The sequence below is a fragment of the Podarcis erhardii genome (genome assembly GCF_964252035.2).
Source record: "Podarcis erhardii genome assembly, chromosome: 4".
Taxonomy (NCBI): Eukaryota; Metazoa; Chordata; class Lepidosauria; order Squamata; family Lacertidae; genus Podarcis; species Podarcis erhardii.
Genome location: NC_138508.1, coordinates 9,094,499 through 9,110,332, shown reverse-complemented (window position 1 = coordinate 9,110,332; position 15,834 = coordinate 9,094,499). Strand labels below are relative to the sequence as shown.

The window sequence follows — 15,834 nt, the reverse complement described above, 5'->3', positions numbered from 1 at the left end:
TAGCCATTCACGCAGCTTTCAAAGCGTGGCGACACTTCCTCATAGGAGCCAAGCACACAGTACAGGTCCGCACGGATCACAAGAACCTAGAGTATTGGCGCACGGCGAAGCTCCAAAGCCAGAGGCACATGCGCTGGGCGGAATTCTTCGCGGATTTCGACTTTCGGATAGAGTACGTCCCAGGAGATTCCAACGTTATAGCCGATGCGCTATCCAGGAAACCACAATATCTCGATGAAGCGGCGCCTGTAGCAGCCAAGCACATTTTCGCACCGCAGGCGTGGTCGTGCGCTGCCGCCACAGTAGATCTGGACGCGGTGCGACGCGCGTTGCAAGTGGATCAGTTCGCACAGTCCAAGATGGAGGAATTGCGCAGAGGTGTGCAGAGTGGCGAAGAGTTCCAACTACGCGACGGGCTGCTAACTCGCAAAGGTGCCCTCTACGTGCCAAGCGACGAGCTTCGCGCAAAGGTTCTGCAGCAGTTGCACGACGCCCCCAGTGCGGGCCACTTCGGTAAGGAGAAGACAATAGAACTGGTGGCAAGAGACTTTTGGTGGCCCCGGATGCGTGGAGAGGTAGCGGATTACGTCGCCAGGTGTGACACTTGTCAGAGGTTCAAGCCAGTACACCAGAAGCCAGCGGGGCTGTTGGAACCGCTGGAAACGCCACAGCAACCGTGGGAGAGGGTAGCTCTGGACTTCGTTACTGACCTGCCCAGCTCCAGGGGGAAGACGGCGGTACTGGTGGTTGTGGACCTGTTCACCAAGATGGCGCACTTCATTCCATGCGCAAAGGTGGCGACGGCGGAACAGACTGCCAAACTCTTCATCGATCACGTGTTCAAGGTGCATGGGCTTCCGCAGTCCATCCTGTCCGACAGGGGGCGCCAGTTTGTTTCCAATTTTTGGCAGAAGCTTTTAGGTATCCTGAACGTCAAGATCAACCTCACGTCGGCGAGACACCCACAAACCAACGGCCAAGCTGAGAGGGTCAACGCGATCATGCAGCAGTACCTGAGATGTTACGCCAACCAGCGACCAGCAGTTTGGGTGGACTACCTGCTGATGGCAGAGTTTGCCTATAACAACACGAAGCACGCGTCCACGGGGGTGACGCCGTTTTTCGCGAACAATGGTCGTCATCCCAGAACCTTCCCGGGGTTCGTGGCACCGGGAGAGGGGGTGCCGCAAGGAGCCGACCAGTTTGCAGCGGAGCTGCAGGAGGTGCACGAAGAGTTGCGGAGACATTTAGAGCTGGCCAAGCAAGCATATAAGGTGCAGGCTGCCAAAAACAGGAGAGAGGGAGAGGAGATCCAGGTGGGGGACTGGGTGTGGTTAGCGGCCCAAGCGATGCCAGCCAAGTCGTTGGCCAAGAAGAAGCTGGGGCACAGGCAGTTAGGGCCGTACCAGGTGGAGGCTAAAATCAACCCTGTAGCCTTTCGACTAGCCCTCCCCGAAGGTTCCAGAGTGCACCCGGTCTTTCATAGATCGGTGCTCACTCCCTACAAGGCACCGCACAGGTTTCAGGAGTCTGACACAGTCACGCAACAACACACTAAGTCACAGGAGAGGGAGAGGGCGCCTAGGGCCGAACCACTCAACGAGGTCACAGAGATCCTGGACTCGAGATGGGGGCAAGAAGGAGTAGAATATTTTCTAGTCAGAGAGGGTGCCCCAGTCAGTGCCAATGGTTGGGTGCCGGGCTACGCCTTAGACGAACCTCTTTTAAAAGACGAGTTCCATGCCCTTTTCCCTCATAGACCCATGCCAGCCGAGTACTTTGATGACTGGCTCTTTACGCCCACATGTTCAGGCAGCACTTTCCACGGCTTTTCTTCAGCCGAAGAAAGGTCGCCGGACTCCAACTCGCCCAGGGGATCGTGTTCGGGGGTGGACACAGAACCCTCTTATTGGTGGGACGAGCAACCAGAGGAGGACTGGCGCAGGAAATGGCTGACGGGACCTTGGCAGGCAGCACCGGACCAGGTACCAATGGAGGAGGGAGAAGAGAACACCTTGGGTCAAGAACCCGAATTCGAACACTCGTACAACGAACTGCAAACAGAGGAGATGGAGGTGCAGAATCTGTATCCTGCGTCCGCCTCCGAAGAGCGGCAGCTTCCACAACCTGCACCCGATGAGCGGAAGGGGGGAAGGGGGGGCTTCGAGGGGGGGATGGATGTCAGGGTTTTAGGGAGAGAGGAGACAGAGAGCGAGGGCGAGGAGGAAGAGGACGACAACGAGCCGAGGTTGTCCCAAAGTCCGTCTAGCGAATCAGAGGATTCCCAGAAGGGAGCCCCCCTGGTCAGGCCAAGGGGCAATAGAGAGGGAAGCAGTCAGAAAGAGGGGAACGAAGAGGGAATCCCCAGTGGGAGTGGCAAAGCGGGACCAGCTCCCCCGTCGGAAAGGAGTGGAGGGGGGGGAGTTGCCAGTGTGTCAGAAAGAGCAGGACAGGAAGGAGGAAGGGGGAGGAGTTCGGAGCAAGACGTCCTGCCTGAAAGGGAGGAGTGTAGTACCGAGAGCAGCGTAACTGTAGAAAGGAAGGTCAGAGGCAACGTACGCGCGCCAAGTTCAAATATAGAGGCGCGCGGAAATGAGGAGAGCTCTGAGGAGGAGCCTGGTGCCAAAGCACGAAGGAGGGGGGAGCAGGCGGGAGAAGACTCAGCCTCTGGGGAGTCCCGGAAAGAGGGAAGACAGGGGGGCAGGAAGACCCTGCGGAAAAGGAAAGAGAGGAAAAGGTGGAGCAGTACAAGCCTCTTAAATTGGTGCAGGGGAGGGACGGACTCAGAGGGGACTACTAACATCTAAGGGTAACAGATGCGGAGCCACGGAGTTGGGATGTAATGGCTACAATGATCTTCAATAAATCCTTTTGTACATAACTTGGACTGGACTTTGGTCTCTTGTGAGCTGGGACCTCGGGTGGCTCTGACACAGGTGATAATGGATGACTGTAAGATCCAAAAAGGAACAAGACAAGGATGCCGATTATCACCATTATTGTTTATTCTGGTCTTGGAAGTACTTGCCAAAAACATAAGAGCAAATAAAGAGATTACAGGTGTAAAAACTGGGAAAAGTGAATTCAAGTTAAAAGCGTATGCAGATGACCTAGTGATAACAGTGGAAGAACCTAAAATTTCACTCCCTAAAGTAATAGAAAAAAATTCAGAATTTTGGGGAAGTGGCAGGATTTAAGCTAAATAGGAATAAAACTAATTATTAGTTAAAAACATGAAGGAAGAAGAAAGAACCGAATTAGAACAAACCATTGAGATTGAAGTCCATAAAAAGGTTAAATATTTAGGGATATGGTTAACATCAAGAAATATAAAACACAAGCCAGAGATCAAGCAAAGACCAATAATGCAAAGAGGCTCTCCCTCTTCTCCTGAGCATGTGCAGAGTACATTCTCCATCACCATGAGATAACCACAACTTGCCACCACAAGCCCAGAAGTCTGGCCATTCCTTTGAGATGGCGATTTCCCAATTCCTGAGACAATGGGAAGGTTCCCTCACCCCCTCCCTCCTTGCAGAGAAAACATGTGGTCAGTTTGGGAGTCAAAATGGTTTCAGGATGGTCTTCCTGTGCTGCTACAGACATGTGGTCCACACATCTATGTATGTGCTTGGTTGGTACATTTATGGATGCGGGTGGCGCTGTGGGTTAAACCACAGAGCCTAGGACTTGCCGATCAGAAGGTCGGCGGTTCGAATCCCCACAACGGGGTGAGCTCCCATTGCTCGGTCCCTGCTCCTGCCAACCTAGCAGTTCGAAAGCACATCAAAGTGCAAGTAGATAAATAGGTACCGCTCCGGCAGGAAGGTAAACGGCGTTTCCATGTGCTGCTCTGGTTCTCCAGAAGCGGCTTACTCATGCTGGCCACATGACCCGGAAGCTGTACGCCGGCTCCCTCGGCCAATAAAGCGAGATGAGCACCACAACCCCAGAGTCCGCCACGACTGGACCTAATGGTCAGGGGTCCCTTTACCTTTACCTTACTATATATATGAGAACTTAATTTTATTTATTTATTTCATTCCCAAGCACACTATCACGTCGCAGTCCAGAGTCTGGGAACAACCGATGCAAGATAATGTCTCTTAAGCTCAATTTGCCAAACCGTTTTTAATGAATTATTGCAGCGGCTGGAACATGCAAAGAAAGCTCATTTGTCATATAGCGAGCAACTACTGCAAATTACTCTCCCAATGTACAAAGAGTACTGATGTACTGAATATTTGTTTCCCTAGCTTTTTCGACCCCTCAGATTTCCCTATGTGAGGCCTTAAATGCTGAAACAGAAGCTTCCCCTTTGACCCAGCAGGGTAGCATTAGGGATATTGGATAAGGTGAGTCTGTCCCTCTTAAGGCCGCTTAAAGCTTCCTATTATTAGAAAAACCAACAGAAACTCTCTCCAGCCGCACAGAATTAGCCTGGGATCAGCCAGATATTTGCAGTGGGGCAAAAGTTTGTGCCTGCCAAGCTAACACCCTGTGGCTTGTTACTTTTGCAGATCTGCGTCAACAGAAAAGTAGGCAGAGAACAAACCAAAGTAATATGGCCTTGTGTACTGTAATAAAGGAAAATCTGCCCTTATTCCCTTATGGGGGGACACAAGAGCCCTTATAAAGTCCTTTGTAGGTTCTCCATGGGTCGGAAAAAATAACAGAGGCCAACCAGAGAATATTGAGAAGCAAAGCAGCTCGTAAGCATGATCTTTATTGAACCGTTGCAACAGGGTGTCCCCTTCACATGCAGGAGGAGGAGGAGGACCCAGAACCAAGGTGTGTCCACCCTTATAGAGATATTTTAAATTTCCCACCCTGGAGTCCATGACCACCCCCTGACACATCATACCTACATCACAGAAAGGGCGGTCTACAACAGAAATCTGAGTGCATTCTTTACCTCCTGTCTAGCAGGTTACCTGTTAATGCTTACTTGACTGGATACCCTGGGGAGCCTGGCCAGTCTTTTGTAATAATAAATACTTAAGTTCCTGAGCCAGGTCACAGGCTCACCCTATTCATACTCAGACATACCCTTAAGACGGATTTGTAAAGGAAAAGACAATGGAGAGGCTTTTCCATTTTCCTTTGACTTTGCAGAGAAAACATTTGGTCAGTTTGGGAGCCAAAATAGCTTCATAGCTGTCTTCCTGTGCTGCTTCAGACATGTGGTTTATATATTTATGTACGTGCTTGCTTGGTACATTTATGAACATTTATTCTATATATATATAAGACCTTAATTTTTTTATTTCAGTACACATGATACATTTGAAGCACACAATTTCACCCAAGGAATCTGGGAAATGTAGTTTGCTCAGCACACTGGGGATTGCAGCTCTATGAGGGGGTAAACTACAGCTCCCAGGATTTTTTTGGGGGGGGGGACGAACAATGGACTTTTAATGGTGTAAACAGGAGATTCGAGAGGCACTGCGATCACAAACTCATGGAGGAGAAAGTGATCTGCGGCTACCAACCACAGTGACTACGCTCTGTCACCACAGTGTTGCTCGGCCACTGTGCTATGCAAGTTGTTTAGTCGTTTAGTCGTGTCCGACTCTTCGTGACCCCCTGGACCAGAGCACGCCAGGCACTCCTGTCTTCCACTGCCTCCCGCAGTTTAGTCAAACTCATGCTGGTAGCTTCGAGAACACTGTCCAACCATCTTGTCCTCTGTCGTCCCCTTCTCCTTGTGCCCTCCATCTTTCCCAGCATCAGGGTCTTTTCCAGGGAGTCTTCTCTTCTCATGAGGTGGCCAAAGTATTGGAGCCTCAGCTTCAGGATCTATCCTTCCAGTGAACACTCAGGGCTGCTTTCCTTCAGAATGGAGAGGTTTGATCTTCTTGCAGCCCATGGGACTCTCAAGAGTCTCCTCCAGCACCATAATTCAAAAGCATCTATTCTTCGATGATCAGCCTTCTTTATGGTCCAGCTCTCACTTCCATACATCACTACTGGGAAAACCATACCTTTAACTATATGGACCTTTGTCCGCAAGGTGATGTCTCTGCTTTTCAAGCTGCTTTCTAGGTTTGTCATTACTTTTCTCCCAAGAAGCAGGCGTCTTTTAATTTCATGGCTGCTGTCACCATCTGCAGTGATCATGGAGCCCAAGAAAGTAAAATCTCTCACTGCCTCCATTTCTTCCCCTTCTATTTGCCAGGAGGTGATGGGACCAGTGGCCATGATCTTCGTTTTTTTGATGTTGAGCTTCAAACCATATTTTGCGCTCTCTTCTTTCACCCTCATTAAAAGGTTTTTTAATTCCTCCTCACTTTCTGCCATACTAACCTAGAAAGCAGCCTTATGCCAAGTCAGAGCCTTGGGTTCATCTAACTCAGTAATGCCAGCACGGACTGGCAGCTCGTGTCCAGGGTTTCGAACCCGGAACTTGCCGGAAAAGGAACTCAGCCGAACACACGCACAAAGCAAAATACTGCAACACTTCTGGAACTCGCAGAAGTTAGCTTGCGAAACGCTGGCATGTCCGACAGCTTTTCCTCAGATAAATTTATTGTTTAGGTAAGTGGGGAAATAATTGGTTGGGGTCCGAGCGGATTCCTCCTGGACTGCAGGAACTTCGCCGTCTGTTTAAAACGACTCCCAAAAAACAGATGCAGATTTCCATGCAGAGGCGAGGGACAAAAGCAAACAACTCCGAGAGTCCCCAGAGAGCAGAGAGCCATAAACAGCTGCTATTTCTGGCCTCATTATTTGCTTTCCTCCCCCCCCACCCCCAACACACAGGATGCAATTTAAACTCCGCTGAAAACATGGAGGGAAACTATTTTCCAATCAATAAATGCCTTTAAGTGGGGGGGAAACCCCACCAGCTGGAGCTTAGTGGCCGCTTGGAAGGTTTCCCTCTGAAATGGATGGATAATTTTCGGAGAGGCGAGTTTCCCCTCTTTGTTATAAGAGAAGGAAGAGATCCCCTGCGTTCTTGAGGAAGCTGTGTTTTTTCAGGCTCCCTGTCTCGAAAGACTTTGTTGCATTTCTAGGTTGTGTTATCGAAAAAAATCTAGGTGCGAAGCTGCTCAGTCACCCAGCTGGTCGGGCAGAGCCCGCAGGTCCCTGCGGAATAAAGGAAGGATTCCAGCCAACCGGAGCAAATAGCTGTAGACCAAAGTTTATTGACCAAAGTTTATTATCAACGACTTGGATGATGGACTCAAGGGCATCCTGATCAAATTTGCAGATGACACCAAACTGGGAGGGGTGGCTAACACCCCAGAGGACAGGATCACACTTCAAAACGACCTTGACAGATTAGAGAACTGGGCCAAAACAAACAAGATGAATTTTAATAGGGAGAAATGTAAAGTACTGCACTTGGGCAAAAAAAATGAGAGGCACAAATACAAGATGGGTGACACCTGGCTTGAGAGCAGTACATGTGAAAAGGATCTAGGAGTCTTGGCTGACCACAAACTTGACATGAGCCAACAGTGTGACGCGGCAGCTAAAAAAGCCAATGCAATTCTGGGCTGCATCAATAGGAGTATAGCATCTAGATCAAGGGAAGTAATAGTGCCACTGTATTCTGCTCTGGTCAGACCTCACCTGGAGTACTGTGTCCAGTTCTGGGCACCACAGTTCAAGAAGGACACTGACAAACTGGAACGTGTCCAGAGGAGGGCAACCAAAATGGTCAAAGGCCTGGAAACGATGCCTTATGAGGAACGGCTAAGGGAGCTGGGCATGTTTAGCCTGGAGAAGAGGAGGCTAAGGGGTGATATGATAGCCATGTTCAAATATATAAAAGGATGTCATATAGAGGAGGGAGAAAGGTTGTTTTCTGCTGCTCCAGAGAAGCGGACATGGAGCAATGGATCCAAACTACAAGAAAGAAGATTCCACCTAAACATTAGGAAGAACTTCCTGACAGTAAGAGCTGTTTGACAGTGGAATTTGCTGCCAAGGAGTGTGGTGGAGTCTCCTTTGGAGGTCTTTAAGCAGAGGCTTGACAACCATATGTCAGGAGTGCTCTGATGGTGTTTCCTGCTTGGCAGGGGGTTGGACTCGATGGCCCTTGTGGTCTCTTCCAACTCTATGATTCTATGATTGCGCAATAGGTTCCAAGAGCAAATTTGAACCCCAAGGATGGGGTGACAAAGACTTTTAAAACTTTCCCACCATATCCCAGAATACAGTTCGTACAGCATCATTGCTACATCACTGACGTGTCACAAAAGGGGAGGGGTTAACCTTGGCAAACATGCCCAGACAAGTCCTTGGTACAAGATTAGCATAAGCAGACATGGCAGGGCAAGACTCAGGTATAAGATAAGCATAGACAAATATGTCTTAAGTACCCACCACCGAAAAATACAATAGAAGTTCCTTTGCATGTCTGGAGCCTGAGGCGAGTCAGGTGATGAGATTTGGCTTCTTTTGGCTAACAATGAGCCCAGCAATTGTCACCTCTGGGAACTTCCTGGAGTCCCTTTTTCAAAGGGAAAATAGCTTTGGAATGGAGGAAACTGGGAAAGGAGATGATTTTATGTTATTTTTTAAGCTAGGTGACTTCCCTGAGCTGGCAAGTTGAAAGGATATATTCAGGCATAATATTTGTAATATTTAACTTTAAAGATGTCCCCCCCGGTAATTTCCGTAACAGTTGGGGCTTCTTGCGGTGCCCAGAAATTGCTCCTCTGTTGAAAGCTAAAGGCAGAATCACAACTGCCTTCCTACACATCACTGAGAATATTCTCCCTCTTTTGATGAATATAGATCACGCCATGTTTCATAACTCTGCCGATGTAACAATGCCCCCGGGCGTGATTTGCAGTGGATGAGCAAGCATTTGTCTCCCAGTTGTTTCAACAATGGAGACAAAGCCACTGTTCCCACCTAAATCAAGCTGCAGAAACCGAGAAGGGCTATAGTTCAGTGGAACAACACCCGCCTTGCAAGGAGGAGGTCCTGCGTTCAATTCCCGCGATCTCCAGATAGTCGGTTGGACTACAACTCCCATCATCCCTGAGCTCTGGCCTTGCTAGCTACGGGTGATGGGAGTTGCAATCCAACAACATCTGGGGACCCACAGGTTGAGAAAGGCTGATAGAGCAAGGAGGCTACTTCCTGAAATCCGGGAGAGCCGCTGCCAGTCAGTGCAGGAAATATTGAGATGGACCAGTGATCGGAGCCAGTGTTCGAAAGCAGCCAGGCGCATTTTGCAGCAGCCTATCATCCCCTTCATGACCACTGGTCTCATCACCTCCTGGCGAATAGAAGGGGAAGAAATGGAGGCAGTGAGAGATTTTACTTTCTTGGGCTCCATGATCACTGCAGATAGTGACAGCAGTCACGAAATGAAAAGACGGCTGCTTCTTGGGAGAAAAGCAATGACAAACCTAGACAGCATCTTAAAAAGCAGAGACATCACCTTGCCAACAAAGGTCCGTCTAGTTAAAGCCATGGTTTTCCCAATAGTGATGTATGGAATTGAGAGCTGGACCATAAAGAAGGCTCATCACCGAAGAATGGATGCTTTTGAATTCTGGTGCTGGAGGAGACTCTTGAGAGTCCCATGGACTGCAAGAAGATCAAACCTCTCCATTCTGAAGGAAATCAGCCCTGAGTGCTCACTGGAAGGACAGATCCTGAAGCTGAGGCTCCAAGACTTTGGCCACCTCATGAGAAGAGAAGACTCCCTGGAAAAAACCCTGATGTTGGGAAAGATGGAGGGCACAAGGAGAAGGGGACGACAGAGGACGAGGTGGTTGGACAGTGTTCTCGAAGCTACCAGCATGAGTTTGACCAAACTGCGGGAGGCAGTGGAAGACAGGAGTGCCTGGCGTGCTCTGGTCCATGGGGTCACGAAGAGTCGGACACGACTAAACGACAACATCGGCCACTTGTGACCAAGTGAAGATGCCAGGATGGTGCTGGATGTCTCCACCCTCTGGAGGTGCACGTCTGGGCATCACTGGAACTCGACTGTTTGCACACCCTAACACCACATTCTGCAGAGCCTCCATCAGTTATATTTTATCTGCACAATCGGAGTGAATTTCTGGAACCAAAATAAATACAGTGGACGCTCGGGTTTTGAACGTGATCCGTGCGGGATGCACATCCGCAACCGCAGCGTTTGCAACTCACAGCGGCGTGTCTGCGCATGCATGGGTTGTGATTTGTTGCTTCTGTGCATGCACAACTGCCGAAACCCGGAAGTAACGCATTCCGGTACTTCCGGGTTTCGGCTGTCCGTAACCCAAAAAAAACACAACCTGAAGCGTCTGTAACCCGAGGTATGACTGTAATTATTATTATGATTGATTGATTGATTGATTGATACCCTGCCCATCTGGCCAGGTTTCCCCAGCCACTCTTGGCGGCTCCCAACAGAACATGAAAAACACACTAAAACATCAAACATTAAAAAACTTCCCTATTGCTTTTTCTGTGCAGCCTGAGAAGGAGCAATGAACAACGTTTTACAGTGGTACCTTGGTTCTCAAACTTAAAACCGTTCCGGAAGTCCGTTTGATTCCCGAAACAGTTTGACAACTGAGGGACAGCTTCCAATTGGCTGCAGGAGCTTCTTGCAGTCAATCGGAAGCTGCGTCGGATGTTCAGCTTCTGAAAAATGTTTGCAAACCAGAACGATTACTTCCGGGTTTGCGGCATTCGGGAACCGATTTGTTCAGGAGCCAAGCTGTTCGAGTACCAAAGTCCCCACTGTGGAAGGACGTGTGGATCCAGAATTGGCCTCCACAATCACTTACGGACTCATTGTTAAAACCGTGTTTATGGAAGACAATCGTACTCAGCCACGAATTTTTGCCAAAGAAAGAAGAAGAAGAAAATAAAGAAGTAAAATCAACATCCCCTTCAGGACTCTGCATAGGAAAGGAAGATGGAGAGCAGGCTTGGCACTCTTCCTCCCAGGGATAGAATCCTGCCGTTTGCTGGGTCCTCCGTGGTACCCAAAGGATGCTCCAAGCAGAGTTTGAGAGCCACTGGGCAGAGAGAACTCAGTTTACAGCAACTTATGCAAACAGGGAAATTTCCAATGCAAATAAATACTTTGAAGTTCTTTTGTGGATTATTCACGCAGATCCCCTAAGGATGGAGCTGTGTGCGTTACAGGCCACGTGAAGGAGCTCTTCAAAGCCCTGGACCCACAAAAACACATGTCCGTCCATCCCCCACGCTTTCCCAGGAACAATCAGCTCCGTACATTTGCGAAAGCTCTCATCCCTGGGAATCGCCGTGTGCGAGGAATCTCGCAAGAGCCATGACACCGTTCGCACCGCATATTGTTGCAGAGGTGCGGGTCTGCCGCTTTCAATAGCCGCCAGCCATCAACTGCAACATCCAGCCCCAGCATATTAAAAAAACAACAACACGTTTTCTTTATTCTGCAACTTTGCTGCCAGCTTTCCGCTGGGTAGACCTGGAGTCTAAGCCCTGCCAACTTTGGCTAAATACCTCACCATATTAAACTGGGAGATACAGGGAGATTTTCCATTGCTATCACTTACAGTTTTAGTTATTGAATTATTGTATTTTAATATTTTGTTGGAACCGCCCAGAGTGGCTGGGGAAACCCAGCCAGATGGGCAGGCTATAAATAATAAATTATTATTATTATTATTATTATTATTATTATTATTATTATTATTATTATTATTATTGCTGTTTCTTTGAGCAGCTAAGTAGCCTCTGCCTCCCAAGTTACTAAACCAGTGGTTCCCATAACCTTTTTGGGGCTACTGCCCACTTCGGTCCATAAACTACTCTCCAATCCCCCCTATTCTATAAAAAACGTTATTCACAACAACGGTTTGCACAACCCACTAAGGAAGATAACGACACAACAAAACTCACACAACAAAAAACATACAGGACTCTCCTGTATGTGAGTGTCTGAGGGCCCTGCTCCTTCCTGCCACTTACCACCTGGCCCAGGGCAGGGCCTGACAGGCCTCACTAGGACAGCTGCTGTTACTGCTGGAGGGGTGCAGAGTGCTTTTAAAATGTTTTAAAATTTTTATTTTGAATTTTTTGTATGTGGGGGTGGGGTGGGGTGGGGTAGATGTTTATTGGGCCTGAGAATTTGTTTGATTTTATGTTTTTGTAATTTTTGTAATTTTTATTGTTTTTTGTTTGTACTGTTTTATTTGTGTTGTTTTGTTTGTTTGTTTGTTTGTTTGTTTGTTTTTAAAGGGGTTATTTTGTTCTTAAGGGGAGGGGTCAGGGCTGCCGGGGAATGGGCCCCAGCCCACAAAATGGCTGGGATATGTTTCACAGGCGGGAATGCACTGGGACAACCGATCTCAGTGATCACGGGTAGGAGGAGGAGTTACGCTAAGACCAGACCATGTCATTACAGAGGAGGCAGGTTTAGTCGTTGTCTGAGGACTATCCCTGCCTCTGGGTCTGGTCCTGACCGGATGAATACTAGAATCAGCAAGCGATACCCACATGACCTGAAAGTGTTGCTGTGCAATGCCAGGTCAATGATTCATAAGACCACTGCCATCCATGACTTGATCATGGATGGAGGACTTGACCTGGCATGTGTAACAGAGACTTGGTTGGATGAAGCAGGTGGGCCTGTCCTTGCCGCTGCTTGTCCACCAGGTTTCTCTTACGCACAGCAACCCAGGTCATGTGGACGGGGAGGGGGAGTTGCAGTGATTTTTAGGAAGACATTAGTTTGCACCAGGCGTCCTATTGGGAAGACCCAGTTTTCCGAGTGCATGTTCTGGAAGTTGGGCAATAGGGGCAGTACAGGATTCCTTTTGGTGTACCGACCTCCCCGCTACACCAAGGATTCCCTGCCCGAGCTGCTTCAGGTCGTGGCGGATGTTCTCCTGGAGACACCTAGCTTGGTTGTCCTAGGGGATTTTAACATCCATGCCAACACGACCTTACAAGGGGCCGCTTGGGACTTTGTGGAAAGCATGGCCTCCATGGGGCTGTCCCTGAATAAGTCTGGCCCAACCCATAGCCGCGGACATGCCTTGGACCTGGTGTTTACCTCTACGGATGTTGGTGATCTGACACTAAGTAAAAGTGAAACGAAAGAAGTGCCATGGTCAGACCACTTCCTGGTGCAACTGGACTTCTCTGCGACCCATCCCCTCTGCAGGGAGGTGGGACCGATTCGGATGGTCCGCCCCCGCCACTTAATGGATCCAAATGGTTTCCAGAGAGTGGTAGGGGATGCTTTATCCCATGTTGATGGCCTTTCAGCCGATTCCCTGGTGGCCCGCTGGAATGTGGAGTTAACCAGGGCTATTGACTGTTTGGCTCCGAAGTGCCCTCTCCGATTGCATGGAGCCCGGAGAGCCCCGTGGTTTTCCACGGATCTGAGGGCAATGAAACAATCGTTGAGACGGCTAGAGCGCCGGTGGCGGATAACTCATTCTGAATCTGACCGGACACAGGTTAGAGCTCAACGTCGAGCCTACCAAGTGGCGATAGCGACAGCGAAGAAGACTTTCTTCACCGCCTCTATTGCATCTGCAGAAAACAGCAGCAGGAGACTCTTTCAGGTGGTTCACAATTTAGCGGAACCACCTGTAACATCGGGGCCCAGTACGGGCCACATGTTCTCCTGCAATGATTTTGCAAATTTTTTTGCAGATAAAATCGCTCAGATTCGGGAAGAAGTAGACTCCACCGTGGGAGCAGGGCCGGGGCGGGAGAGTGCTAGAGTCCTGTCTGGTCAAGTTGTGTGGGATCAATTCCAATCTGTTACCTCCGAGGATGTGGACAGGCTGCTTGGACGAGTGAAGCCAACCACCTGTCTCCTGGATCCTTGCCCATCCTGGCTTATAAAAGCTAGCCGGGAAGGACTGGGCGATGGGCTTCGTGGGGTGGTGAATGCTTCCCTCCGTGAGGGAGCCTTCCCAGACCCGCTGAAAGAGGCGGTTATTAAACCGCTTCTTAAAAAACCATCTTTAGATGCGGCCACGATGGCCAATTATCGCCCAGTCTCAAACCTTCCATTCTTGGGCAAGGTGATTGAGCGAGTGGTTGCTGAACAACTCCAGGCACGCCTGGAAGAAGCGGACCATTTGGATCCCTTCCAGTCGGGATTCAGGCCTCATCATGGGACTGAAACTGCCGTGGTCGCACTGGTTGATGATCTCCGGCGGGCTAGGGACAAAGGTGAGAGCTGTTTCCTAGTTCTGCTGGATCTCTCAGCGGCGTTTGATACCATCGACCATGACATCCTTCTGGACCGTCTTGAGGGGCTGGGAGCTGGGGGCACTGTCATACAGTGGTTCCGCTCCTTCCTCCTGGGCCGTGTTCAGAAAGTGGTGGTGGGGGATGAGTGTTCAGACCCCTGGCCGCTCACTTGTGGGGTGCCTCAGGGTTGTGTCCTCTCCCCCATGCTTTTCAACATCTACATGCAGCCGCTGGGAGGGATCATCAGGAGGTTTGGGCTGGGTGTTCATCAGTATGCAGATGATACCCAGCTCTACCTCTCTTTTAAATCAGAACCAGTGAAGGCGGTGAAGGTCCTGTGTGAGTGTCTGGAAGCGGTTGGAGGATGGATGGCGGCTAACAGATTGAGGTTGAATCCTGACAAGACAGAAGTACTGTTTTGGGGGGACAGGAGGCGGGCAGGTGTGGAGGATTCCCTGGTCCTGAATGGGGTAACTGTGCCCCTGAAGGACCAGGTGCGCAGCCTGGGAGTCATTTTGGACTCACAGCTGTCCATGGAGGCACAGGTCAAATCTGTATCCAGGGCAGCTGTTTACCAGCTCCATCTGGTACGTAGGCTGAGACCCTATCTGCCTGCAGACTGTCTCACCAGAGTGGTACATGCTCTGGTTATCTCCCGCTTGGACTACTGCAATGCGCTCTACGTGGGGCTACCTTTGAAGGTGACCCGGAAACTACAACTAATCCAGAATGCGGCAGCTAGACTGGTGACTGGGAGCGGCCGCCGAGACCATATAACACCGGTCTTGAAAGACCTACATTGGCTCCCAGTACGTTTCCGAGCACAATTCAAAGTGTTGGTGCTGACCTTTAAAGCCCTAAATGGCCTCGGTCCAGTATATCTGAAGGAGCGTCTCCTCCCCCATCATTCTGCCCGGACACTGAGGTCCAGCTCCGAGGGCCTTCTGGCGGTTCCCTCACTGCGAGAGGCCAAGTTACAGGGAACCAGGCAGAGGGCCTTCTCGGTAGTGGCGCCCGCCCTGTGGAATGCCCTCCCATCAGATGTCAAAGCGATAAACAACTACCTGACATTCAGAAGACATCTGAAGGCAGCCCTGTTCAGGGAAGTTTTTAATATGTGACATTTTAGTGTATTTTTCATCTCTGTTGGAAGCCGCCCAGAGTGGCTGGGGAAACCCAGCCAGATGGGCGGGGTACAAATAATAAATTATTATTATTATTATTATTACTCAGTGATTATTACTGCATGGAAAGTTCTTGCATTCTTGCTAATGAAAATGTCAGGGTGAAGGAAATTTATAGCATAAAGTACTTATATTCCACTTCTTACCAAACATGCACCAACATTCACCCACGTAAAAGGTAAAGGTAAAAAGTATGTGGGCACCATCCACGTTCAGTAGGGATGGGCGATACCTGGTAGCACAGTTGGCTCTAGCTGGCTTCAAGAGCTGCTCGCTGCCCACTGCCATGGCGGCCGCCATTTTTCCTGCAGCAAGCAGCTCCTGAAGCAAGCCAGAGCCAACTGTGCTACCAGGCTGGCCCCTCCTGGGCAACGGCCGGCCGGCCGTGACTCCCAAGCCTTCCCTGAGATCTGGGAGGGCTCAGGACTCATGGGTGGGCAGCGCGCCATTGCCCAGTTTTAAAAAAAACTCTGTGCATTTA

General features: G+C 49.7%; 1 protein-coding gene across 2 annotated transcripts in view; it reads right to left on the bottom strand.

Moving 5' to 3' along the window:
• Positions 1-15,834, bottom strand: part of GDPD5 (glycerophosphodiester phosphodiesterase domain containing 5) — a 194,500-nt gene that overhangs the window by 138,852 nt on the left and 39,814 nt on the right. The gene's annotated exons all lie outside the window — the stretch shown is intronic.